We start from the raw sequence: 24,892 nt of genomic DNA, 5'->3' as shown, positions 1-24,892 counted from the left end.
ATTGGTATACATGGGCTCTGGGGACAGACAGACCTGAATTTGAATCCTAAGTCCTCCTTTTATTGGCTACAGGATATTGATCACATAAAATTCTTAGTTTCCTATTCTGTCAAAGGAAGGATCACTGGATAACCCATGTGAAGTGTCTGGCACCATGCTAGGGGATATTGGGGGTGATAAATACATTTTCTTTTCCCTTTTTCTATCATACAGATCACTTTGAGCTTTTATGGCTCCATCTTTGAATATACAAACATCTTCCAACCATCCCCCAACAACCTCGGTTTTTAATTGAGGCATTTGGTGGAAAGTATGAAGCTCTGCCCTCTCCCCATTTCATCCATCAAGCCTTCTGACTTGTGTTTCTTACACTGTCTATCTCTCTGGTGGAGTGCTTATCAAAGTCAATCATCTTCCTTCCCAAGATGGAGAGCTGTACGTTTGAAATTTGAGCTTATAACTTTAGATCAAATGTAACTGGAGACCCTTCAGAAAGCTTCTTACATGGAGCCTGAGACCCCCTTAGGCTCCTGGGTAATGGTTTTCTTCCCTCTCAGTGAAGCAGATAAGACACACAGACTGTGGCTATTATTATTTTTCTGGGTTTTTTTGTTTGTTTGTTTTTTGAGACAGAGTCTCGCTCTGTCACCCAGGCTGGAGTGCAGTGGCGCGATCTTGGCTCACTGCAAGCTCCACCTCCTGGGTTCACGCCATTCTCCTGCCTCAGCCTCCCAAGTAGCTGGGACTACAGGCACCCGCCACCATGCCCGGCTAATTTTTTGTATTTTTAGTAGAGACAGGGTTTCACCGTGTTAGCCAGGATGGTCTCGATCTCCTGACCTTGTGATCCGCCCACCTTGGCCTTTCAAAGCGCTGGGATTACAGGCGTGAGCCACTGCGCCCGGCCAGCTATTATTATTTTTAAGTGTGGCATCTCAGGATCCGAACTCCCTTCTCTGAGATGCATCATCCCTTTGTCACATGGAAGGAAAGCCTGTAGTGTTTGCCTGCCTCCTGTTTCCTGCCCCTTTGTTTGCAAGTACACTCACTTGTCTGTTTTTGTTTGTTTCAACAGTAGAAAGAAATGCATGTCCTTTTGGAACTTGAGATGAAAGATAATTGTGATCGGAGTTTTCCCACACTATAAGGTGTGCCTTGTCTCCTGCAGGGCAGGTCATCTGTGGGCTGTCCTCCACTTCCTCTGGGTGCTGAGTGAGCAACAGTGAGCAACAGCAGCTCTGGCTCAGAACTGCTTCAGCTGTTTGGGTTCTTTTTTGGTTTCCCGTGAATTTTGGAAGTTTTTCCTAGCTCTGTGAAAAATGACATTAGTAGCTTGATAAGAATAGTGCTGAATCTATAGATTACTTTGGGCAGTATGACCATTTTAATGATGTTGATTCTTCTAATCTATAGGCATGGAGTATTTTTCCACTTGTTTGTGTCATCAATAATTTATTTCAACAGTGTTTTGAAGTTCTACTTGTAGAGATCTTTCACCTCTGTGGTTAAATTCCAAGGTATTTTTTTTTTTTTTTGGCAGCTATTGTAAATGTGATTGTGTTGTTGATTTGGCTCTCAGCTTGAATGTTATCAGTGTATAGAAATGCTACTGATTTTTATACATTAATTTTTATCTTGAAACTTTACCAAAGTCATATATCAGTTCCAGAAGCCTTTTGGTAGAGTCTTTAGGGTTTTCTAGGTATAAAATCATGTCATCTGCAAAGAGAGATAGTTCACCTTCTTTTCTATTTAGATGTCTTTTACTTCTTTCTCTTGCCTGATTGATCTGGAAAGGGCTTCCAGTACTCTGTTGAATAGAAATGGTGAGAGTGGGCATCTATGCCTTGTTCTTGTTCTCAAGGAAAATGCTTCCAGTTTGCTCATTAGCTGTGGATTTGTCATAGACGGCTCTATATTATTTTGAGGTATGTTTCTTTGATGCTTAGTTTCTTGAGGTGGTTTATTATGAAGGCACATTGGATTTTCTCAAAAGCTTTTTCCATACCTATCAAGATGGTAATATGGTTTTTAATTGTTAATGTGGTGAGTTATTTGCATGTGTTGAATCAACCTTGCATTCCTGCAATGAAGCCTACTTGATCATGCTGAAGTAACTTCTTGATGTGCTTCTGGAATCATTTTGCTAATATTTTGTTTGATTTTTGCTTGAAACTATCAAGAGAGTAAACCGACAACATACAGAACAGGAGAAAATATTTGCAAACCATGCATCTGATAAAGGCCTAATGTCAAGACTATATTTATGTCTATATTCATCAGGGATATTGGTCTGTAGTTTTCTTTTTTTTACTGTGTCTTTGCCAGGTTATGGTATCAGGGTGATACCGACTTTGAAGAATAAATTAAAGAGGAGTCCTTTCTCCTTGATTTTTTGGAATAGTTTAAGTAGGATTGGTATTAGCTCTTCTATATCTTGTAGGATTTGCCTGTGAATTCCTATGGTCTGGAGCTTTTTCTTTTTTTACTACTGATTCAATTTCAGAACTTTATCAATATAAACCTAAAAGCCTGTTTAGGGTTTCAATTGCTTCCTGATTCAATCTTGGGACATTGTGTGTTTCCAGGAATTTACTCATTTTCCTCTAGATTTTCTGGTTGTGTGCATAGATGTGTTCGTAATAGTCTCTGATAATCTTTTGCATTTCTATGATAGGTTGTAAAGTCACTTTTGTCATTTCTGGTTGTGCTTCTTTAGACCTTCCTCTTTTTTTGTTAATCTAGCTAGTGGTCTATTGATCTTGTTTATCATTTCAAAACACCAACGTCTGGCTTCATTGATTCTTTGTACGAAATTTTGCATCTCAATTTTACTTAGTTCTGCTCTGATTTTGGTTATTTCTTTCTCCTGCTAGCTTTGGGGTTAGTTTGATTTTGTATTTCTAGTTTCTCTAGGTGTGATATTAGATCAACTAATTTGAGATCCTTCTAAATTTCTGAGGTAGCCATTTAGTGCCATCAACTTTCCTCTTGGCACTTCCTTTGGTGCATTGCAGAGATTTGGGTATGTTATGTCTCTGCTTTCATTTATTTCAAATATGTTTTTGATTTCTGCCTGAATGTCGTTGTTTACCCAAAAGCCACTCAGGAGCAAGTTGTTTACTTTTCATGTAATTGTGTGGTTTTGAGAGATCTTTTTGGTATTGATATCTATTTTTATTCCTCTGTGGTCTGAGAGTATGATTGGTATGATTTTGATTTTTTTAAATGTATTGAGATGCTTTATGGCTGAGCATATGGAAATATATATATTCTGTGGTTGATTGGTGGAGTATTCTGTAGATGTCTGCTAGGTCCAATTGGTCAAGCATCAAATTTAAGTCCAGAATTTGTTAGTTTTTTGCTTCAGGTATCTGTCTAACACTGTCAGTGAGGTGTTGAAGTCCCCCACTATTTTCATGTAGCTCTTTAAGCCTTTTTGTAGGTCTAGAAGTACTTGTTTTATGAATCTGAGTGCTGCAATGTTGGGTGCATATATATTCAGGATAGTTAAATCTTCTTATTGAATTGAATCCTTTATCATTATGTAACCTGTTTTTTTCCTTTTCTTACTGTGTTAAAGTTTGTTTTATCTGACATAAGAATAGCAATCCCTGTTCCTTTTTTGTGTTCCATTTGAGTGATAGATCTTACTCCAACTTTTTACTTTGAGGCTGTGGGTGCCATTATATGTGAGATGGTTCTCTTGAAGACAGCAAACAGATGGGTCTTGTTTTTTAATCCAATTTGCCATTTTTTGCCTTTTAAGTGGGGTATTTAGGCAATTTACCTTCAAGGTTAATATTGATATGTGAGGTTTTGATCCTATCATGAAGTTGTTGGCTTGTTGAAGTTTCTATTGTGTGGCTGCTTTACAGGATCTGTGGGCTATATGCTTAAGTGTGTTTCCTTGGTAGCAGGTGTTGTTCTTTTGTTTCCATGTCTAGAACTCCATTAAGGATCTCTTGTAAGGTTGGTCTAGTGGTAATGAATTCCTTTAGTGATTGCTTGTCTGGAAAAGATTGTATTTCTCCCTTGCTCATGAAGCTTAGTTTGGCGGGAAATAAAAATTTTGGTTGAAATTTCTTTTCTTTAATAATGCAAAAATATGTCCCCAGTCTCTCCTGGCTTGTAAGATTTCTGCTGAGAAATCTGCTGTTAGCCTGATGGGATTTCCTTTATACATGATCTGACTTTTTCTCTAGCTGCCTTTAAGACTTTTTCTTTAGTGTTGACTTTGGACAGTCTGGTGACTGTATTCCTTGATAATGATCAATTTGTATAGTATCTCACAGGCGTTCTCTGGATTTCTTGTATCTAGATGTCTGTGTCTCTAGCAAGGTTAGGGACATCTTTTTAAATTATTCCCTCAAATATGATTTTCAGCTTGTTTTCCTTTTCTCTTTCTCTCTCAGGAATGCCAATAGTTTATAGGTTTGGTTGCTTTACATAATCCTATATTTCTTGATTATTTTTTAATTGAAATAAGATCTGGCTCTATCACCCAGACTGGAGTGCAGTGACATAATCTCGGCTCACTGCAACCTCCATTTCCCAATCTCAAGCCATCCTCCCACCTCAGCCTCCTGAGTAGCTGGGACTACAGGTGTGCACCACCATGCCTGGCTATTATTTATTTTTTGTGTGTGTATATTTTTTGTAGAGATGGGGTTTCACCATGTTGTCCAGGCTGGCCTTGAACTTATGAGCTCGAGTAATCTTCCCCCATCAGCCTCCCAAAATGCTGGGATTACAGGCATGAACTACTGTGCCCAGCCAGACTGACTAGTTTAGTTTGAAAGACCAGTCTTCTGGCTCTGAAATTCCTTCTTCTGCTTGGTCCAATCTATTGACAAAGCTTTCAAATGTATTTTGAAATTTCTTAAATTTTTCAGTTCCAGAAGCTCTGATTGATTTCTTTCTTTTCCTTTTTTTTTTTTTTTTTTTTTTTTTGAGACACTGTCTTGCTCTTGTTGCCCAGGCTGGAGTGTAATGGTGCGATTTTGGCTCATTGCAACATCCACCTCCTGGGTTCAAGTAATTCTCCTGCCTCAGCCTCCTGAGTAGCTGGGATTACACACACACACCATCATGCTGGGCTAATTTTTGTATTTTTAGTAGAGATGGGGTTTCAACATGTGGGCCAGGCTGGTCTCGAACTCCTGACCTTATGATCTGCTTGCCTTGGCCTCCCAAAGTGCTGGAATTACAGGTGTGAGCCACTGCACCCAGCCTGATTGATTTCTTTTTAAGTTGTTTATGTCTTCCTTTTCTGGATTGCTTTAGAAGTTTCTTTGTGCAGGTTTTTAACACTGTCTTGGATATCATTGAGCTTCCTTGTAATCCATGTTTTAAATTCTTTATCAGTTATTTCTGAATTTCCATTTTGGTTAGGGACCACTGCTGGAGAGCTAGTGCGATTCTTTGGTGATGTCACTACATTCAGATTTTTCATGGTGCTGGAATTCTTACACTGGTTCCTTCTTATCTGAAGACTTCTAATTTTTATAATTATTTTTGTATTGGTAGGATTTTTTCTGTACGTTATTATTTTTTCTCCTTTCCTTCACAGCATCTCCAAGCCTCTACCCAAGTTAACTCCAGGGATTGGGAGCAACAAAGGGCTCTCCCTCAGCCTTGGATCCCCAGCGGAAAGCAGAGTCATAGAGGGAGGCTCTCTGCCTCTTTCACATACTGGGGCTTCACTCACCTTATCAGCCTGACGCCAGCATGGGGGCTTTTTGCCTGCATTCTCCTTCCTGGGATCTGAGGCGTCCTTCATAATTCTTGTGGATTTCCCATTTTTCTTCTTAAATTAAAGCTCACAGAGTTTATCTTTAGGAATTTCCAAGTGGCTAAGGCATGCTAAAAGCCTCTAATTCACCATCCTGGAAAAAGAGATATAATAGTTTGAGATATAAACGTTAGTGCTGAAACACACACACACACACACAACTAGAAGAGTTGAAAATGCCTTTAGGGGAGGAAATGAATGAGGTTCAGGGCAGGGGCAAAGGCAGGGGCAGGAACTGCTGTTTTTCATGGTAAGTCTTATAGAGATATTTGGCTTTTCATATAATATTCATGTATATCCTTAATAGAAATTAGAATTACATTTAAAAAACACCTGCAGGCAGAGGCCGGGAATGTGCAGGTCATACTTGGATAATGCTTCGCGTTGTATTTGGTAGAAATGGAAAATCAAACATTGTATGTTCTCACTGATATATGGGAGCTAAGCTATGAGGACACAAAGGCATAAGAATGATGCAATGGACTTTGGAGACTTGGGCAGAAGAACGGGAGGGGATAGAGGGATAAAAGACTACAAATATGGTGCAACGTATAGTCTTCAGGTGATGGGTGTGCCAAAATCTCACAAATCACCACCAAAGAACTTACTCATGTAACCAAATACTACTTGTACCCCAATAACTTATGGAAAAATAATTTTTTTTTTTTTCGAGACAGAGTCTCACTCTGTCACCCAGGCTGGAGTGCAGTGGTGCCATCTTGGCTCACTGCAAGCTCTGCCTCCTGGCTTCACGCCATCCTCCTGCCTCAGCCTCCCGAGTAGCTGGGACTACAGGTGCCCACCACCACACCCGACTAATTTTTTGTATTTTTAGTAGAGACGGGGTTTCACCGTGTTAGCCAGGATGGTCTCAATCTCCTGACCCTGTGATCCGCCCGCCTTGGCCTCCCAAAGCGCTGGGATTACAGGCGTGAGCCATCGTGCCTGGCCGGAAAAATAAAAATTTTAAAAAAGAAGTAAAGGTAGATGAAAGAAAGGGGGAGTAGTCATGCAATTGATCTCTTATGGAAATAAAGTAAGAACTAAAGTTTGGTTTGGATATGAGTGGAGGTGGACAAAGTCTGGCAGACCTTAAAGTAAAATCACCCATAGTGTTTAATTGGATTTTCATGTGAATCCATTATCATTATAGGGAGATGAGGGTAACAATTTATCTCCATTTTACAAATGAGGATCTGAAACTCACAAAGATTAAGTGTCTTGGCAAGGGCACCCCACTTATGAGAAGCAGAGCTGGGACGTCTAACGCCAAGTTCATCACTCTTATTAATTTTGCAGTGCCTGTTACCCTAAAGAGTTGAGCCTGAGCTCAAGGATGGATTATTGATACAGACAACAGGCAGCCCAAGAGGTGCATTTATTTAAACAGTTATTGACTAACCATCCACATTCATTCAGATGATTATGCGGTGCTCAACTAGGTGATCACTATGCATTGTTCACCTGTCCTGAAGCCAATCCCAGAGAAACTGGTAAAATAAGGTGACTCAGGCACAGACAGCTTTGACTCAGAGTAGAGCCTTCTTCAGACATCTTGCTTTCTCTGCTTGATTCTACTACTTATACTGAGTTTGCAGGTGTTCCCTACCTAGCTGCCTTTGAAAGCACTCCATCCTCACTATGTGGTTTAGAAATTAAATCTGCCTGAGGTCTTGGCAGCAGTGACCAATTTATTCTAGTTTGCCTGGAACTGTCCTTGTTTTAAGCACTGAAAGTCTCACATCCTAGGAAACCCTTTAGTCTCAGCCCAGTGGAATGGTTGGTCCTGTGGGGGATGTGTTTCTTGGCCACCTTTTTGAACATGACCTAGTTTGGCCCATATGCTTTAAGATGATTCAACAAATTATGAATGGTTCTTTGAGAACTTTTCACATTAAGTACCTTGGTCCTGGATTCAGCTGATTAGAGAAGCAGGAGACATGCATATATTCCTCTTGCTTCTCATCCCCCCAGTGTTCCCAACTGAACAAAGATCTGGTTATATAATCCAGGGCAAGTTATTTAAACAGCCTCACCTGCCTCATTGGTACTAACAATGCTTCACAGGGATGAAATAAAGATCATACTATTTATCATATGGTTTCTATATGTCAGAAATTCTGTTCTTTATAGACATTGTAACTACTTATTTACTTTCTGTCTCCTTTCACTAAAATGTGAGGTTCAAGGGATTTTGCCTATTTTTTTTTTTTTTTGGGTTGGGGGACAGAGTCTCGCTCTATCACCTGGGCTGGAATGCAATAACACAATCTCAGCTCACTGCAACCTCTGCCTCCTGGGTTCAAGTGATTCTCCTGCTTCAGGCTCCTGAGTAGCTGGGATTACAGGTGTGCACCACCACATCTGGCTAATTTTTGTATTTTTTAGTACAGACAAGGTTTCACCATGTTGGCCAGGCTGGTCTTGAACCCCTGACCTCGTGATCCACCCGCCTCGGCCTCCCAAAGTGCTGGGATTACAGGTGTGAGCCACCGCGCCTGGCCTGATTTTGTCCATTTTCTTCACTGTGTTATCCATTGAATATATTTAGCCCATTTAATGTATATATATTCAACTATATCCTGCATATTTTTAGAGTAAATGAATGTTATTTAATGCTACACAAAACTAGCTATCCTCATCCCAGTTTTACAGATTAAGAAATTGGTATTTACAAGTTTTTTTTTCTTTTCTTTTTTATTTATTTTTATTTTTATTTATTTATTTTTATTATTATTATACTTTAGGTTTTAGGGTACATGTGCGCAATGTGCAGGTAAGTTACATATGTATACATGTGCCATGCTGGTGCGCTGCACCCACCAACTCGTCATCTAGCATTAGGTATATCTCCCAATGCTATCCCTCCCCCTCCCCCCACCCCACAACAGTCCCCGAAGTGTGATGTTCCCCTTCCTGTGTCCATGTGTTCTCATTGTTCAATTCCCACCTATGAGTGAGAATATGCGGTGTTTGGTTTTTTGTTCCTGCGATAGTTTACTGAGAATGATGATTTCCAGTTTCATCCATGTCCCTACAAAGGACATGAACTCATCATTTTTTATGGCTGCATAGTATTCCATGGTGTAGATGTGCCACATTTTCTTAATCCAGTCTATCATTGTTGGACATTTGGGTTGGTTCCAAGTCTTTGCTATTGTGAATAATGCCACAATAAACATACGTGTGCATGTGTCTTTATAGCAGCATGATTTATAGTCCTTTGGGTATATACCCAGTAATGGGATGGCTGGGTCAAATGGAATTTCTAGTTCTAGATCCCTGAGGAATCGCCACACTGACTTCCACAATGGTTGAACTAGTTTACAGTCCCACCAACAGTGTAAAAGTGTTCCTATTTCTCCACATCCTCTCCAGCACCTGTTGTTTCCTGACTTTTTAATGATTGCCATTCTAACTGGTGAGAGATAGTATCTCATTGTGGTTTTGATTTGCATTTCTCTGATGGCCAGTGATGGTGAGCATTTTTTCATGTGTTTTTTGGCTGCATAAATGTCTTCTTTTGAGAAGTGTGTGTTCATATCCTTTGCCCACTTTTTGATGGGGTTGTTTGTTTTTTTCTTGTAAATTTGTTGGAGTTCATTGTAGATTCTGGATATCAGCCCTTTGTCAGATGAGTAGGTTGCGAAAATTTTCTCCCATTTTGTAGGTTGCCTGTTCACTCTGATGGTAGTTTCCTTTGCTGTGCAGAAGCTCTTTAGTTTAATTAGATCCCATTTGTCAATTTTGGCTTTTGTTGCCATTGCTTTTGGTGTTTTAGACATGAAGTCCTTGCCCATGCCTATGTCCTGAATGGTAATGCCTAGGTTTTCTTCTAGGGTTTTTATGGTTTTAGGTCTAACGTTTAAGTCTTTAATCCATCTTGAATTGATTTTTGTATAAGGTGTAAGGAAGGGATCCAGTTTCAGCTTTCTCCCTATGGCTAGCAAGTTTTCCCAGCACCATTTATTAAATAGGGAATCCTTTCCCCATTTCTTGTTTTTGTCAGGTTTGTCAAAGATCAGATAGTTGTAGATATGTGGCATTATTTCTGATGGCTCTGTTCTGTTCCATTGGTCTATATCTCTGTTTTGGTACCAGTACCATGCTGTTTTGGTTACTGTAGCCTTGTAGTATAGTTTGAAGTCAGGTAGTGTGATGCCTCCACCTTTGTTCTTTTGGCTTAGGATCGACTTGGCGATGCGGGCTCTTTTTTGGTTCCATATGAACTTTAAAGTAGTTTTTTTCCAATTCTGTGAAGAAAGTCATTGGTAGCTTGATGGGGAAAGTATTGAATCTGTAAATTACCTTGGGCAGTGTGGCCATTTTCACGATATTGATTCTTCCTACCCATGAGCATGGAATGTTCTTCCATTTGTTTGTATCCTCTTTTATTTCCTTGAGCAGTGGTTTGTAGTTCTCCTTGAAGAGGTCCTTCACATCCCTTGTAAGTTGGATTCCTAGGTATTTTATTCTCTTTGAAGCAATTGTGAATGGGAGTTCACTCATGATTTGGCTCTCTGTTTGTCTGTTATTGGTGTATAAGAATGCTTGTGATTTTTGTACATTGATTTTGTATCCTGAGACTTTGCTGAAGTTGCTTATCAGCTTAAGGAGATTTTGGGCTGAGACGATGGGGTTTTCTAGATATACAATCATGTCATCTGCAAACAGGGACAATTTGACCTTCTCTTTTCCTAATTGAATACCCTTGATTTCCTTCTCCTGCCTAATTGCCCTGGCCAGAACTTCCAACACTATGTTGAATAGAAGTGGTGAGAGAGGGCATCCCTGTCTTGTGCCAGTTTTGAAAGGGAAGGCTTCCAGTTTTTGCCCATTCAGTATGATATTGGCTGTGGGTTTGTCATAGATAGCTCTTATTATTTTGAGATACACCCCATCAATACCTAATTTATTGAGAGTTTTTAGCATGAAGGGTTGTTGAATTTCGTCAAAGGCCTTTTCTGCATCTATTGAGATAATCATGTGGTTTTTGTCTTTGGTTCTGTTTATATGCTGGATTACATTTATTGATTTGCATATATTGAACCAGCCTTGCATCCCAGGGATGAAGCCCACTTGATCATGGTGGATAAGCTTTTTGATGTGCTGCTGGATTCGGTTTGCCAATATTTTATTGAGGATTTTTGCATCAATGTACATCAAGGATATTGGTCTAAAATTCTCTTTTTTGGTTGTGTCTCTGCCTGGCTTTGGTATCAGGATGATGCTGGCCTCATAAAATGAGTTAGGGAGGATTCCCTCTTTTTCTATTGATTGGAATAGTTTCAGAAGGAATGGTACCAGTTCCTCCTTGTACCTCTGGTAGAATTCGGCTGTGAACCCATCTGGTCCTGGACTTTTTTTGGTTGGTAAGCTATTGATTATTGCCACAATTTCAGCTCCTGTTATTGGTCTATTCAGAGATTCAACTTCTTCCTGGTTTAGTCTTGGGAGGGTGTATGTGTTGAGGAATTTATCCATTTCTTCTAGATTTTCTAGTTTATTTGCGTAGAGGTGTTTGTAGTATTCTCTGATGGTAGTTTGTATTTGTGTGGGATCGGTGGTGATATCCCCTGTATCATTTTTTATTGCATCTATTTGACTCTTCTCTCTTTTTTCTTTATTAATCTCGCTAGCAGTCTATCAATTTTGTTGATCCTTTCAAAAAGCCAGCTCCTGGATTCATTAATTTTTTGAAGGGTTTTTTGTGTCTCTATTTCCTTCAGTTCTTCTCTGATTTTAGTTATTTCTTGCCTTCTGCTAGCTTTCGAATGTGTTTGCTCTTGCTTTTCTAGTTCTTTTAATTGTGATATTAGGGTGTCAATTTTGGATCTTTCCTGCTTTCTCTTGTGGGCATTTAGTGCTATAAATTTCCCTCTACACACTGCTTTGAATGCATCCCAGAGATTCTGGTATGTTGTGTCTTGGTTCTCGTTGGTTTCAAAGAACATCTTTATTTCTGCCTTCATTTCGTTATGTACCCAGTAGTCATTCAGAAGCAGGTTGTTCAGTTTCCATGTAGTTGAGCAGTTTTGAGTGAGATTCTTAATCCTGAGTTCTAGCTTGATTGCACTGTGATCTGAGAGATAGTTTGTTATAATTTCTGTTCTTTTACATTTACTGAGGAGAGCTTTACTTCCAAGTATGTGGTCAATTTTGGAATAGGTGTGGTGTGGTGCTGAAAAAAATGTATATTCTGTTGATTTGGGATGGAGAGTTCTGTAGATGTCTATTAGGTCCGCTTGGTGCAGAGCTGAGTTCAATTCCTGGGTATCCTTTTTGACTTTCTGTCTCGTCGATCTGCCTAATGTTGACAGTGGGGTGTTGAAGTCTCCCATTATTAATGTGTGGGAGTCTAAGTCTCTTTGTAGGTCACTCAGGACTTGCTTTATGAATCTGGGTGCTCCTGTATTGGGTGCATATATATTTAGGATAGTTAGCTCTTCTTGTTGAATTCATCCCTTTACCATTATGTAATGGCCTTCTTTGTCTCTTTTGATCTTTGTTGGTTTAAAGTCTGTTTTATCAGAGACTAGGATTGCAACCCCTGCCTTTTTTTGTTTTCCATTTGCTTGGTAGATCTTCCTCCATCCTTTTATTTTGAGCCTATGTGTGTCTCTGCATGTGAGATGGGTTTCCTGAATACAGCACACTGATGGGTCTTGAGTCTTTATCCAATTTGCCAGTCTGTGTCTTTTAATTGGAGCATTTAGTCCATTTACATTTAAAGTTAATATTGTTATGTGTGAATTTCATCCTGTCATTATGATGTTAGCTGGTTATTTTGCTCGTTAGTTGATGCAGTCTCTTCCTAGTCTTGATGGTCTTTACATTTTGGCATGTTTTTGCAGTGGCTGGTACCGGTTGTTCCTTTCCATGTTTAGCGCTTCCTTCAGGAGCTCTTGTAGGGCAGGCCTGGTGGTGACAAAATCTCTCAGCATTTGCTTGTCTGTAAAGGATTTTATTTCTCCTTCACTTATGAAGCTTAGTTTGGCTGAATATGAAATTCTGAGTTGAAAATTATTTTCTTTCAGAATGTTGAATATTGGCCCCCACTCTCATCTGGCTTGTAGAGTTTCTGCCAAGAGATCAGCTGTTAGTCTGATGGGCTTCCCTTTGTGGGTAACCCGACTTTTCTCTCTGGCTGCCCTTAACATTTTTTCCTTCATTTCAACTTTGGTGAATCTGACAATTATGTGTCTTGGAGTTGCTCTTCTCAAGGAGTATCTTTGTGGCGTTCTCTGTATTTCCTGAATCTGAATGTTGGCCTGCGTTGCTAGATTGGGGAAGTTCTCTTGGATAATATCCTGCAGAGTGTTTTCCAACTTGGTTCCATTCTCCCCATCACTTTCAAGTACACCGATCAGACGTAGATTTGGTCTTTTCACATAGTCCCACATTTCTTGGAGGCTTTGCTCGTTTCTTTTTATTCTTTTTTCTCTAAACTTCCCTTCTTGCTTCATTTCATTCATTTCATCTTCCATGGCTGATACCCTTTCTTCCATTTGATCGCATCGGCTCCTGAGGCTTCTGCATTCTTCACGTAGTTCTCGAACCTTGGTTTTCAGCTCCATCAGCTCCTTTAAGCACTTCTCTGTATTGGTTATTCTAGTTATACATTCTTCTAAATTTTTTTCAAAGTTTTCAACTTCTTTGCCTTTGGTTTGAATATCCTCCCATATCTCGGAGTAATTTGATCGTCTGAAGCCTTCTTCTCTCAGCTCGTCAAAGTCATTCTCCATCCAGCTTTGTTCTGTTGCTGGTGAGGAACTGCGTTCCTTTGGAGGAGAGGCACTCTGCTTTTTAGAGTTTCCAGTTTTTCTGCTCTGTTTTTTCCCCATTTTTGTGGTTTTATCTACTTTTGGTCTTTGATGATGGTGATGTACAGATGGGTTTTTGGAGTGAATGTCCTTTCTGTTAGTTTTCCTTCTAACAGACAGGACCCTCAGCTGCAGGTCTGTTGGAGTACCCGGCCGGCCGTGTGAGGTGTCAGTCTGCCCCTGCTGGGGGGTGCCTCCCGGTTAGGCTGCTCGGGGCTCAGGGGTCAGGGACCCACTTGAGAAGGCAGTCTGCCCATTCTCAGATCTCCAGCTGTGTGCTGGGAGAACCACTGCTCTCCTCAAAGCTGTCAGACAGGGACATTTAAGTCTGCAGAGATTACTGCTGTCTTTTTGTTTGTCTGTGCCCTGCCCCCAGAGGTGGAGTCTACAGAGGCAGGCAGGCCTCCTTGAGCTGTGGTGGGCTGCACCCAGTTCAAGCTTCCCGGCTTCTTTGTTTACCTAAGCGAGCCTGGGCAATGGCGGGCGCCCCTCCCCCAGCCTCGCTGCCGACTTGCTGTTTGATCTCAGACTGCTGTGCTAGCAATCAGCGAGACTCCGTGGGCGTAGGACCCTCTGAGCCAGGTGTGGGCTATAATCTCCTGGTGCACCGTTTCCTAAGCCCGTCAGAAAAGCACAGTATTCGGGTGGGAGTGGCCCGATTTTCCAGGTGCCGTCTGTCACCCCTGGAAAGGGAACTCCCTGACCCCTTGCGCTTCCCGAGTGAGGCAATGCCTCGCCCCTGCTTCGGCTGGCACACGGTGTGCTCACCCACTGACCTGCGCCCACTGTCTGGCACTCCCTAGTGAGATGAACACAGTACCTCAGATGGAAATGCAGAAATCACCCGTCTTCTGCGTCGCTCACGCTGGGAGCTGTAGACCGGAGCTGTTCCTATTCCGGTATTTATACGTTTTAAGAAACTGGCTCATGGCCACAAATAAGTTTGCATCCAATCCCAAAGGTAAGGATCTCGGTCACTCTCCTAAGCTGAGACATGGTATGTGAGCCACTCAGCACAGTAGCTGGTTCATAGTAGGACAATACCTCCCCTTGCTATGACTCTTCTTTTTTTTAATTAATTAATTAATTTATTTATTTTGAGATGGAGTCTGGCTCTCTTGCCAGGCTCTAGTGCAGTGGTGTGATCTCAGCTCACTGCAACCTCTGCCTCCCAGGTTCAAGCGATTCTCCTGCCTCAGCCTCCTGAGTACATGGGACTACAGGCATGGTGCCACCACACCCAACTAGTTTTTGTATTTTTGTAGAGATGGGGTTTCACCATGTTGGCCAGGATGGTCTCGATCTCCTGACCTCATGATCCACCCTCCCTGGCCTCCCAAAGTGCTGGGATTACAGGCACGAGCCACTGCGCCGCGCCCAGCCTGGCTCTTCTATATCTCACTCTTAGTTATTATTGCTGCAGACAGCACAGAGACTGTGGCTGATAAACTTAAAGGCCTGGAAACTTCTTCCTCCCTGTCTGCCTAGCACATTCAGGTCTGTTCCAGTAGGGAGGCAGGACCAATGGAGTGGCATTAATTGCTGGTGACGACTGTGCATATCCGAACCAGGGAAGTGGCACCTTCCATCAGCGCTTGTCTCTTCATATCATACTAGGAGTAATCTGACCTGACATTCCATCACCATTTGACAGGAATGTCACTGCCTGGAGACACACACACACACAAAATAAACAGGAAAGCCCTAGCAGAGTGACAGCCAGAACATCTGTGTGTGACAGTTGTGAATGGTCTGCACAAGTAAGGCTGGTTGCATGCTAGTGGTTGCTCACCCCATTGCACAGCCTGGAGTGTCCAATAGCTGCATTGAGTCCTGTCAAAAGTGTAGGGAAGAAGGGTACACTTTCCTGAGTTTGAATCTCGGGTGTGCTCCTCTGTAGCACTATATTCACACCAGTGACTTCGGTGTCACCTACCTTTTCATAATTCTCCTGAGGGTCTCTGTTTGCTTGGATTTTGCATCACGCTCCCAGCATTTACTTGCACGTGGACATAGCCCCTTGTCTTTACTTTTCTCTTCTTTCCCAAATAAGATAAATACAAAGAATGCATGTTTGCCTAAGATAGATTTCACTGGAGACTCTAGAATAATGAGCATGTTGCACAGTGTCATCAACTCAAAATCTCATACTATTTGGCACTGCCCCACACCACAAGGGACTCCTCCCATCCTCATGCACTGCTTAGTTTCCACTGTTTCACAAAATTCTCTTTTCCCCCTTCTTTCTTTGCCTTTCAACTTCTCCCTCCAGAAACAACCCTGGACCTTCAAATTCTTCTCCTTCTGCTACTTAGAACAGAGTAGATTTCCCTGCCTCAAGATATTGAGAGACAAAGGGCCTTAGAAGACAGTGATTAAACTAGAAAGCAAAAAAGAAGAAAAAGACATCCTGTTCCACTGATATCAATATTAAAGACTGCATTATCTTTTGAGACACACCGCCTTTTCCTCTTTGCACCTGCAGCAGATTGTTAGGTTTCTTTTTTATTTTTTAATTATATTTTAAGTTCTAGGGTAGATGAATTACTGGGTATATACCCAAAGGATTATAAATCATGCTGCTATAAAGACACATGCACATGTGTGTTTATTGCGGCACTATTCACAATAGCAAAGGTTGTTCAGGTTTCTATTCAGTGCTCCCACTGCTATGCAATGGGTTTCTGCTGTGGTACTTGCCACCACCAGTTGATGACTGACGTCTCTCTTCGTGGACTCTAGCCTAACATCCATTCTCCATGCCATGCTCAAACCAGAGTTTTAGTGCCTGTAATCCCAGCTACTCAGGAGGCTGAGGCAAAAGAATCTCTTGAACCCAGGAGGCGGAGGTTGCAGTGAACCAAGATTGCGCCACTGCACTCCAGCCTAGGTGACAGAGTCAGACTCTGGTGCCAGGCTTGAATGCTGTGCCCATTTAAGCTAATTAGGGTAGGTGTAAGACCCAAAGTCTTTGAAATGGACCATGCCATATTACCTGATCACAATGTCACCTGAGTCCCCTCCATACCATGAGCTCTCACTGATCTGCTCTGTGCTTCCGCTGACCCTGACGCTGTGGATGATGACTTCAGACCAAGTCTCATTCTGTCGCCAGGCTGGAGTACAGTGGCACAATCTGGGCTCACTGCAACCTCCGCCTCCTGGCGTCTCATTCTGTTGCCAGGCTGGAGTGCAGTGGCACGATCTCGGCTCACTGTAACCTCCGCCTCCTGGGTTCAAGCAATTCTCCTGCCTCAGCCTCCTGAGTAGCTGGGACTACAGGCACATGCCGCCACTCCCGGCTAACTTTTCTATTTTTAGTAGAGATAGGGTTTTACCATGTTGGCCAGGATGGTCTTGATCTCCTGACCTCGTGATCCACCCGCCTTGGACTCCCAAAGTGCTGGGATTCCAAATGTGAGCCACCACACCTGACCCCCTCTTGGTGTTTTTAAACAACCCCCTCCATAGTATGGCACACTTGAACTACTAGATGCTGCACAATTTATTTGCATTATTGTTATTATAGTGTAATAATAACACTATAGTCATGGTTTATTCATTTCTAAGAATTCCCAGCATTTCTTTCTTCCTTCTAACCCTTACCCCTCACTTAGGAGAATTTTGTCTTTTTTCAATCAATTTCAATCATTTTTTGAGGATAATTTTTTTCTTTTCTCACTCAACTTTTGCTCCTTTCCCCACCCTTAGGAGAATTCTATGTTTGCCACAGAGGCCCCCTAACATATTGTGTGCAGAATGGAAAATCTGAGTAATGAAAAAGGGATGACTGGGAGGCGGGGGAAAGGAGAGGCCAGCTGTGGATTTCAGCTCCCAGGCCCTTCTTTGTTGTGAGCAAATGGCTGGGGCAAGAAGAAAGCTCTGCGGAGGTAAAGCAGACTACATGATAAAGAGCTTGATGGAGAGCCGGACATGGTGGCTCACACCTGTAATCCCAGCACTTTGAGAGGCCCAGGCAGGTGGATCACTTGAGGTCAGGAGTTCGAGATCAGCCTGGCCAACATGGTGAAACCCCTTCTCTACTAAAAATATAAAAACTAGCCAGGCACGGTGGCGCATGTCTATAATCCCAGCTACTCAGGAGGTTGAGGCAAAAGAATCGTTTGAACCCAGGAGGCGGAGGTTGCAGCGAGCCAAGATCGTGCCACTGCACTCCAGCCTCGGTGACAGAGGCAGACTCTGTTTCCCCCAACACTTCCCACCCCACCACCACCAAAAAAAGAGCTTGCTGGAGGAAGGGAAAACTGCAAAAATACGACAGCTGATGTGAGAGTGAGAATGTGGAACATTAGGGGTAAGAGGCTGTACAGCTGTGCACCCAACACAGCAATCACTAGATACATCCAACTATAAGATTTAAACCTAAATTAGGTAAAATTAAATAAAATGAAAACTTCATATCCCCAGTTATATGAGCCCATTTCTAGTGCTCAGCAGTCCCATGTGGGCAATAGCTACTATATGGGGCAATGCAGATATAAAACATTTCCATCATCACAGAAAGTCCTTTTGGATAGCATTGCTCTAGAGCTATTGCAGGATGTGAAAAAGAGAAGAGAAGGAATTTTTAAGAAGTATTGCTTTGCATTATAAATCAGATTTTCTTTTTTCTTCTAAGAGAGATGCAGATAAATATCAAACTTTTTTTCAGTGATAAACATACTTTTGACAGTTGATCTCTATTGTTTTTTGTATGGAACCAGGTATAGAGTCAGTCTCCATGAGTACACGAAGTCAGATCTTGTTACAAGTGATTGCAAATGGGATTGTCAATTGCGATATCATTATGTAGGAGAAAGACTATTGAAGTTGGCTTCAAAAATCTCGGTTCAGATCCCGGCTCCTTCACTTACCATGTAAAATCAAAGTATGCTGGCAGATAAGAATGACTCCCTTTCCCACGGTTTCATCTTGATATTTGGGAAGAGAAATGTCAGGCAGTGAACATTTACTGAGCTCCCACTAAGAGCAAACTCGCCAATGGCTCAGTTCTGACAGCAAATAGAATGTGAACAAATCGCTCTTCCAGAGGAGTTCTGATTGGAAAAAAGAGAACAGGCCGGACACAGTGGCTCACGCATGTAATCCCAGCACTTTGGGAGGCTGAGGTGGGAGGATCATGAGGTCAGGAGATTGAGACCTTCCTGGCTAACACTGTGAAACCCCATCTCTACTAAAAATACAAAAAATTAGCCGGGTGTGGTGGCAGGTGCCTGTAGTCCCAGCTACTCGGGAGGCTGAGGAAGGAGAATGGCATGAACCCAGGTGGTGGAGCTTGCAGTGAACCAAGAGCATGCCACTGCACTCCAGCCTGGGTGACAGAGCAAGCCTCTGTCTCAAAAAAGAAACAAACAAACAAACAAAAAAAACAAAAAAAAAAAGGAAGAAAAAGAAAAAAACAAACTCAGGAAATCTCCCCATGGATGTACACACAGGCGCACATGACAATCTCGAAGAATTTGGAATGCTAGTGGGACTTGGTATGATTCAAGTGGAGATGGATTAAGCAGATCAGTCATCCTTTTGTCCTGGCCTGTCTTCTCAGGGCTATCTATCCACCTCTTAATTAGTCTATTATGCTTGCAGGTGATTTTATCTATAACCATTAAGTCAAAACACTCATTGGCATTCAATCTCCCAGACTCTTTACGCATTTGTTGGCATAAGTGAGATGAATGCACTTTTGCAGAGAGGCCCATCACCAGATAAGAGTTTGCACTTGCAGGCTCCTCAGGTAGGAAAAGGTGTTTAGATTGGCTTTATCAGATCAGAAATTTAGTTGGCCATCCTGCTATCAGTTTTTCGAAAATTTTTTGGGTACATTGGGAAAATAAGGGTGGTTGTTTGACAGTTTCCCTTTGAGTTAGTTCTAGGATCCGGAAGCCTGGTGAGAAAAAATCTTGAATAAAACCACTGTTTAAAAAACCTTAGCTCTTTCCCTTGCTTTGACTATATCATTGAGCCGTGTTTCAGTAAGGCAGCAGAAAGATGGTGCATTACCATCCTGCATGTGTAACCGCCTCCCCAGCCCAAGGCTTCACCAACGCACTGAAGTGTGATTTTTTTTTTCCTTCAGTTTTATAACTTAGGTAACTGGGAAAATGAAACTGCATGCACTGAAGAGATCCCGACTAGGCAGGCCCTAACAAAATATAACTTAAAAATCTTTTACAGAGTCTTTGATAGCAAAACTTAATCATTCCCTTTCAAATACCCATTGACTTTTTCCTTGAAAACAGAGCCGTTTAAGTGCTAAGGCAGGCAATGTGCTCAGTGAATAATTCATATTCCTAGCCTACCATGCAGCCAGCATTGAGATATGACATAGTTCTCAAAAACAACAGGAATTTTGATATGCTATGTAGGATCTTCCAATTTGCAGTATGCAAATACTTCTACTATGGTTGATTTCAAGGAACCAATGGCTTAACAACTGGCACATAAAATCCCTAAAAGTGTAACAATCAACTCTCTCAAGCTGATACAAACCAGCTTTGGAAGACAATTGGTTCTAGCCAATGAGACAGTAGCTGAGTTCTCCTCGAATTTCTAGGAATGTTTTGGCCTTTCTGGCAAAAAAATAAAATAATTTTAAAAATTAAAAAAAAAGATAAATGCTGTAATTACCCCAGTGCCTCTATCCTTTCTGTCTTGACCATGATGTGGTGTCTGAAATTTCAGCAGGAATCTTACAATCATGAGACAACAAAGCAAAATGCTAATAGATAAAGTAGAAAGATGATGGAAATCTGGACACTTTATGGCACCCAGGAACCAACACACCAGCCATGGACTGCCCACCCACAGTCTTCTTGTTGTGAGACTGAAATAAGAACCTACGCTTGTTAGTTACAGGTGGAAATACCTCATATGTGAAGGGAGACTCTAGACTGAGTCTAGGGAGAGAAGCAGAAAAAAGATGGCGAGAGGAAGCTATGCATCATAGTAGAAGGCAGAAGACCAGGTTATAGAAATGGTTGCAGCACCATTTTCCCTCCATACTATTTTCCCTTTTAGTTTGGAGGTTATTTACATTATTCCTTTTATGTAAGAATTATCCTTGACATTTTAATACGCATCCTTAATAAGTCTAAAGTTCATCAAAATCTTTACTCTCCTCTTGAAAAGCGTAAGGACCTTAGAACACCTTAAGTTGTCAGATGACCTCTTTCCTTGTTTGTATGCCTTTGTTATCACTTTATTTCTATCTTTTTTTTTTTTTTTTTGAGACAGGTTATTCTGCCTAGCAGGCTGGAGCCCAGTGGCTCAATCTTGGGCTCACTGCAACCTCCACCTCCTGGCCTCAAGCCATCCTCATGACTCAGTCTCCCAAGTAGCTGGGACTATAAGCGTGTGCCACCATGCCCAGCTAATTTTTGCATTTTTTGTAGAGACAGGATTTTATCATGTTGTCCAGGCTGGTCTCAAGCTTCTGAGCTCAAGCACTCCTCTTGCTTCGGCCTCCCAAAGGGCTGGGATTACAGGCATGAGCCACCATGCACAGCCCTATCTTGTTTTTTAACCCTTAAATCATCCTCTCCCCAGTCTCTCGATTAGGTCCTCCAATAACATCCCAATTAACATGCAATTAAATGCCTCTCTGTCCTCTATGCTTCTTCATATTTCCTCTATGATTTGTTGATTTATCTCTGTGCTACATTCTATTTTATTTCCTCAGATTTATCTTATGATTTTTAAAGTCCCTGTTTTTTTCTTTTTTTAGAATATCAATTTATCTGTCTAATCTGCCTATTGAAGTTTTTTTTACTTTTAATGCAGTCAATGTGTTGCTTAATGATGGAGATTTATTCTGAGAAATGCATTGTTAGGCAATTTTGTTATTGTGTGATCATCATGGAGTGTACTTACACACATCTAGCTGGTAGGCTATATGGTATGGCCTGTTTCTCCTAGGCTACAAACCTGTATGACATGTGACTGTGACTGTACTGAATACTGTAGGCAGTTGTAACACATGTATCTAAACGTAGAAAAGGTACAATATAAATATATTATAAACCATTCTTTTTTGAGATGGAATCTCGCTCTGTCACTCAGGCTGGAGTGCAGTGGTGCGATCTTGGCTCACTGCAAGCTCCACCTCCCAGGTTCACGCCATTCTCCTGCCTCATCCTCCCGAGTAGCTGGGACTACAGGCGCCCGTCACCACGCCCGGCTAATTTTTTTGTATTTTTAGTAGAGACGGGGTTTCACCGTGTTAGCCAGGATGGTCTCAATCTCCTGACCTCGTGATCTGCCCGTCTCAGCCTCCCAAAGTGCTGGGATTACAGGCGTGAGCCACCGCGCCCGGCGTAAACCATTTTTAAAATGGTGCATTTATATAGGTCACTTACCGTGAGTGGAGCTTGCAGGACTGGAAATTGCTCTGGGTGAGTCAGTGAGTGAGTGGTGAGCAGATATGAAGATCTAGGACATTACTGTACACTATTTTAGACTTTATAAACATTGTATATTTAGGCTACACTCAATGTATTTAAAACTGCTTTTTATTCAGTAATAAATTAGGCCAGTGCAGTGGCTCACGCCTGTAATCCCAGCACTTTGGGAGACCGAGACAGGCGGATCATGAGGTCAGGAATTCGAGACAAGCCTGGCCAACACAGTGAAACTCCCTATCTACTAAAAATACAAAATTAGCCAGGCATGGTGGCAGGTGCCTGTAATCCCAGCTACTAAGGAGGCTGATGCAAGAGAATTGCTTGAACCCAGGAGGCGGAGGTTGCAGTGAGCTGAGATCACGCCATTGCACTCCAGCCTGGGTGACAGAGCGAGATTCTATCTCAAAATAAATAAATAAATAAAATAATAATTATTATAATAAATTAACCTTAGCTTACCGGAACTCTTCACACACTTTCAAATTTTTTAAACTTTTGACTCTTTTGTTATAACACAGCTAAAAACACATATTGTGCAGGTGTACAAAAATATTTTTTCTTTAAATCCTTATAAGCTTTTTTTTCTTCTATTTTTTAACTTTCTAAACTTTTTTTGTTAAAGACTAAAACACAAATACACACATTAGTCTAGGCCTCCAGAGGGTCAGGCTCATCAATATCACTGTCTTCCACCTCCACATCTTGTCCCACTGGAAGGGCTTCAGAGGCGATGACACGCACGGAGCTGTCATCTCCTGTGATAACAGTGCCTTCTTCTGGAATACCCCCTGAAGGACCTACCTGAGGCTGTTTTACAGTTAACTTATTTATTTTGTAATTAGAATGAGTACATTCTAAAATAGTGATAAAAACAGTAAATACATAAACCAGTAAGATAGCCATTTGTTATCATCATCAAATATTATCTACTATACATAATTTTATGTGCTATGCTCTTATACAACTGGCAGTGCTGTAGACTTGTTTATATGAGCATCCCCACAAAAATGTGAATAATGCATTGTGCTATGACATCACTAGGCAATAGGAAGTTTTCAGTGCCATTATAATGTTATGGGCCCACTGTTGTACATGCAGTCTGTCATCAACTGAAATGTTGTTTTGTGGCACATGAGTGTACTACATTCTTTGGGTTTCTTCAAAACCTGGTTCTCTTGCAAATATACCTAGTCATTTCTGTTCATCTCTTCTTCCTCACTTATACTTTCTATTCCTTCCTATTTCCTTAATCATGTTAAACTTATATTATTTTATAGGAAATTCAGAGTGCAGTATGGGAACAAAAGTCAATCTTTCAGACTTAAAGAGCAGAGTGCCCCTTGCTGACATATTGGTCATGCTTAGAATCACAGAAGTGGAATTGGAGAATATGTATGTGTATGTGTATGTGTGTGTGTGTGTGTGTGTGTGTGTGTGTGTACATCTCCATGTAGTGTGTCGTCTTCTTACTATATAGCTTACTATATAGCTAGTAATAAGACACCACATGCAGTATTTCCAAATCCCTACTTCTCCAGGGATGTTAAGCCCTTTATTTTTCTGAATTTAACAGATTAAAAGGAATTGGCTCCTTTATCCCACAAGATCTCTGTAAGAAGAGTGATATGATATGTGATAATATCTTCATTATGCAGGTGGCACCTAAGGAGCTCTGGGAGTTTAAGTGACTTACCCAGATCACAAGCTCTGAAAGTTGGGGTGGAAGTTCAATGCAGAACTTCTGAGGCCAAATGCACTTTTTTTTTTTTTTTAAACACATCTCCTCATTTCCTCCTGAGATCTTGCTGTTCCTTCACCCGTCCCTGTTCCTGAGCAAGAATTCTAATTTTATGATCAGTTGCCAGCTGCTGATTTATTTTGGAAGCAAGGATTGGCTGTAATTGGATGGTGCCTGGTGCACATTCTAGGAATGGTACAAATTAGAAAACTAAGATGGGTCATGGGGACAAGATCTTAATGAAGGAGGCACAAAGACGGCTCCTCGTTTGGAAGAGAAAGTGCAAGTATGTTTGGGTGGGCAGCCAGCTGGATTCAGTCTTGGGTTTGCTGTGTCGTTTGCTGATTTGGGGAGATAAGTTGGGGTACACAGCTCTGGGAAATGTGACAGAGGTGATTTCTCCAAGGCTCTCGGCCTCATCAGAGTCCAGGTGAAAGGCATTGAATCTGCCCCTAGAGGGCTTGTACATGCTCCAGCTCTGGGTGCTGCTGGCTGGAACCTGGTTTTGAGGCATTGCCCTTGGATCTGAACAGATTCAATGTGGATTCTGAGGCTCATATTCAGAGAGAAGGGATCATCAAGAGCATAAACAGAACTGGCATTCTAGCAGCATAGAAACAGCATGGGGCATAAAGTGTAAGCCATTTGCGTTCTAGTTCTGACTCATTAACTTAATTTATTTTTCCAACAAATATTTACTCAGGGCTTACTCTGCATCAGAGACTGTGCTGGGAGTGAGGATACAGTGTTGGGCTGGACCAGAGTCTTCTGCCCTCAAATAACACCTTGAGCGCATCCTGTACAAATAGCAGTGATTACTCTGTACCAGGAACCTGTGTCAGGTATTTTCCAGTAATTAGACCTCACAACAATTCTATGAGGAAAGAAGATGTCACTTATGAAGACTGAAATGTGAAAAGGCTGCAGAGTTTGCCCCAAATCCAGTAATCAGTAAATGGCAGAGCGAGGATTCAAACTTAAATCTGTTTTGTGCCAGTTTTCAAAGGGAATGCTTCCAGTTTTTGCGCATTCAGTATGATATTGGCTGTGAGTTTGTCATAGACAGCTCTTATTATTTTGAGATACGTCCCATCAATACCTAATTTATTGAGAGTTT

At 41.5% G+C, this 24,892-nt stretch overlaps 1 long non-coding RNA gene across 1 annotated transcript in view; it reads left to right on the top strand.

Moving 5' to 3' along the window:
- Nucleotides 1-24,612, top strand: part of LOC134761205 (uncharacterized) — a 65,372-nt gene extending 40,760 nt beyond the window's left edge. The window contains exon 5 of the long non-coding RNA XR_010139521.1: nt 24,479-24,612. This is a non-coding gene — a long non-coding RNA (uncharacterized LOC134761205). The remainder of the gene's footprint in view (nt 1-24,478) is intronic.
- Nucleotides 24,613-24,892: the final 280 nt, after the last annotated feature.

Source organism: Pongo abelii, chromosome 23 (genome assembly GCF_028885655.2).
Source record: "Pongo abelii isolate AG06213 chromosome 23, NHGRI_mPonAbe1-v2.0_pri, whole genome shotgun sequence".
Taxonomy (NCBI): domain Eukaryota; kingdom Metazoa; phylum Chordata; class Mammalia; order Primates; family Hominidae; genus Pongo; species Pongo abelii.
This window is presented reverse-complemented; position numbering and strand designations above follow the sequence as displayed.